Below are 3,706 nucleotides of genomic sequence, written 5' to 3'. Positions count from 1 at the left end.
CCTCCTCCTCCTCCTCCTCTTCCTCCTCACCAGAGTCATCACCCTCATCATCGTCGTCAGCATCCGAATCCCACTCCTCCAGGCTTTCGCCCCCACTTCCTTCCTCCTCCTCAGTCGGCGCTTGCGCTCCATTGGGCATCAAGTACAACTCAGTGGTGGCCTGACAGACAACAGAACAAGACAAAGGTTAATCGACCAATTTGCAGTGAAGCGGAATGAATAAAGCGAGATTACAATTAGAGACAAGTGGTCATACCGTGTCCGGTGTGTAGGTGCAGTCGAGTGGTGGGATCCTCCTAGCCCCTCGAGGGTTGTCCTTATTCCCTGTGATTGTGGCCATCCACTTCTCCAGTGTGGCGTCGTCGACTGCTTCTGGATGGACCCGACTGGTGTCTTCGGTGCCACAGTACAGCCACATCGAGTGGCCGCGGTACTGAAGCGGTTGGATGTGCCGTCTAAGGAAGACCTCCAGAAGATCCATACCCGTCACTCCATCCCGAACGAGCTGAACTACGCGCTCCATCAACATTTTTACCTGAGCTTTCTCCTCAGGGAGCACCTTCAGAGAAGAGGGTTTGTCCGCTCGGTCCATGGAGAACGGAGGGAGACCAGTCGACTGCCCCGGTGTCGACTCGTCTTGGCAGTAGAACCAGGTCGACTGCCACCCTCTGACCGACTCAGGAAGGGTCATGGCCGGGAAAGTACTCTTACTCCTCATCTGAATCCCAAGACCCCCGCACATCTGGATAACCTTAGTCCTCTCATCATCCGGACTCGCCTTTTTCACCGTCTGTGAGCGACAGGTGAATATGTGCTTAAAGAGACCCCAGTGCGGTCGACAACCCAGGAAGTTCTCGCACATGGACACGAAAGCAGCAAGATAGGCAATGGAATTGGGAGTGAAATGGTGGAGTTGTGCCCCAAAGAAGTTCAAAAACCCTCGGAAGAAAACACTCGGCGGCAGAGAGAATCCACGGTCTACATGAGTGGCTAGGAGAACGCACTCACCCTCCTACGGCTGCGGTTGACACTCGGTCCCCGGAAGCCTTGCTGACCCGTGGGGGATCAGACCCTCGTTGGCCAGGTCATTGAGATCCGTCTTGGTGATGGTCGAGTGGATCCAATCTCCTTGGACCCAACCTTTTGGCAGGCGGGACCTTGACGAAGATCCGCCCCGACTGGACGCTCTCCCCTTCGCTTTCCCCGTCGTCGTCGCCTTCTTTGCGCGCTCCAAGGCCACCGTCTTCTCCTTCACCATTGTCGCCGCCGAGGCACGCGAGGAGTGGATAGGCGGAGGCGAGAGCAGGCGCAGCGGGCGGAGGCAAAGAGGGCAGAGAGGAGAACGGGAAGGCACTGTTCAAAAACCCTCGCCCGGCGCTTTATATAAGGACGCGTCCGAGTGGCTGACAAGTAGGCCCGGGCGGTCCTGTCACATCCCGAAACAGTCGTGCACGCATGATACGTGGCGAAAAAGGCGGCGCGGAAATCGAGGCGTCCACACCTTATCCCATCCGAGTACCGCGGTCCGCCCCGCTTCGCGCGCTTCCCAAAATTCAGATCCCACAAAATCCGCTAACGGCAGATCAATCTGTCAGACGATGGATTTCCTGTGATTCGTCGCTCGGAAGTTCACTATGTTCAAAAGTTCACTCGACAGAAGAAAGGAATGGATCAAGGCGACTGAAATAAAAGTTTATGCCAACGCTAAAAAGGAAAAATCGCTGATCCAGGATACGACATAATCAGAGCACGGGAAATAGGTCGGAGAAAATTATCAACTCCTTCCTCACTCAAACCTCGATCCATTCGGGGGCTAATGATGAAGTCGTGTACCTAGGGTAGGGTCATGGACGTATCTAGGATACCCTACCCAAGGACATCCTTAGAAGAAGCTACCTTCCAGTCGACCAAGAGAGACTTCACTCGACGAACTCAAGGGCACTCGACTATGAAGATAGCCACTCGACCATGAAGCTAACCACTCGACGGCCAGGAGACCTAAAGTCACTCAGCACACAAGAGTCTGTCATTAAGTAGCTTTAATAGTCTTCATGGCACTTTATGAGGGCGTTACCAGTAACCCCCTATCTTAATGTACTTTAAACCCTGCATAACTGAGGGCTGGAGGGGTCTGGCGAACTCTATATAAGCCACCCCCCCTCCTCAGTGTAAAGGGTTCGCACCCCTGTAACTCATATACACATAAACCAGTCGACTGCCTCCGGGCTCCGAGACGTAGGGCTATTACTTCCTCCGAGAAGGGCCTGAACTCGTAAAACACTCGTGTGTACAACTACTCCATAGCTAGGATCTTGCCTCTCCATACCTACCCCCCATTCTACTGTCAGACTTAGAACCACGACAGCCGCCACCACCCATGCAGATCGAGGTGGCCTCCTCCGACGGCAAGACCACGGCGAAGGCGCCGAACCCTGACTTCCAAACCTGGCATGCGCAAGACCAACAAGTCTTCTCCTATCTCCTGACGACTCTTCCTCGTGAGATAGCCATCCAGGTTGCATCTTGTCACACCTCCGCGGAGCTCTGGAACATGGTCGAAGGGATGCTCGCATCTCGCACTCGATCGCATACCACCAACGTTCGCATCACCCTCGCCAACCTACAGAAGGGCAACCTATCCATCACCGACTACGTCAGGAAAGTCAGAACCCTCTGCGACGAGCTGATCGCCGCGGGGAAGAGGATGGACGAGGAAGACATTGTCTCCCACATCCTAGCCGGACTCGATGAAGATTTCGATCCGGTGGTTTCTGCTATGTGCTCTAGGGTGGAGCCGGTCACTGCAGCCGAGCTTTTCTCGCAGCTACTCAACTTCGAGATGAGGCTGAATCTTCATGGCGGTGGGTCGCAATCCTCCGCCAATAGTGCCACCCAAGGCCGCAAGCAAGGCGGCGGAGGTGGTGACCGCTGCCGCAGACAAGTTGGCAATGGTGGTAACCGCGGCCGCCGTGGCTATTCCAAGCCAGGAGGCCGTGGCGGTGGTGGTCACGGCGGCAACAATGGCGGCGGTGGCGGAGGCAACTACAACAACCATGCCTCCGCTCCTCGGATGCAATTTCAAATCTGCGGGGAGATGTGCCATCCGGCATGGGAGTGCTGGAGACGGTATGACGAGTCCTACCAAGGTATGGAGGAGAAATCGGCCAATCTTGTAGCCCCGCAGTATGGCATGGGCACCAACTGGTACCTTGACAGTGGTGCTATCGATCACATCACGGGCGACCTGGAGAAGCTAACCGTGCGTGATCGCTACAACGGAAACGGACAGATACATACTGCAAGCGGGTCAGGTATGGATATTAAACATATTGGTCATTCAGCAATTCATACCCTAAATCGTGATCTCCACTTAAACAATATTCTTCATGTACCCGAATCCAATAAAAGTGTCATCTCTACTAGTCGTCTTGCTGCTGACAATAATTCCTTTGTTAAAATTCATCCTTATTTTTTTCTTTTAAGGATCGGGGAACGAGGAAGGTACTACTTCAAGGCAAGGGTAGGAGAGGTCTCTACCCGATTAGGCACACGAGCACTGACATCAAGAAGCAAGTGCTAAGTGCTACCAAGCTATCTCCGGATAGGTGGCACCGACGTCTAGGGCATCCTTCTTCTGTTATTGTTAGCAAAGTCACTAGTCAAAATAATCTGCCGTGTGCCAGTTATTTCAATAAAGAGTCTGTAT

At 53.8% G+C, this 3,706-nt stretch overlaps 1 pseudogene; it reads left to right on the top strand.

The window, feature by feature from the left end:
• The first annotated feature begins 2,701 nt into the window (after nt 1-2,701).
• On the top strand, nt 2,702-2,840 carry LOC123163399 (uncharacterized; annotated as a pseudogene).
• Nucleotides 2,841-3,706: the final 866 nt, after the last annotated feature.

This window comes from Triticum aestivum, chromosome 7B (genome assembly GCF_018294505.1).
Source record: "Triticum aestivum cultivar Chinese Spring chromosome 7B, IWGSC CS RefSeq v2.1, whole genome shotgun sequence".
Classification (NCBI taxonomy): Eukaryota; Viridiplantae; Streptophyta; class Magnoliopsida; order Poales; family Poaceae; genus Triticum; species Triticum aestivum.
Note: the sequence above shows the minus strand (reverse complement) of the source record. Positions and strands in the feature narration are given on the sequence as shown.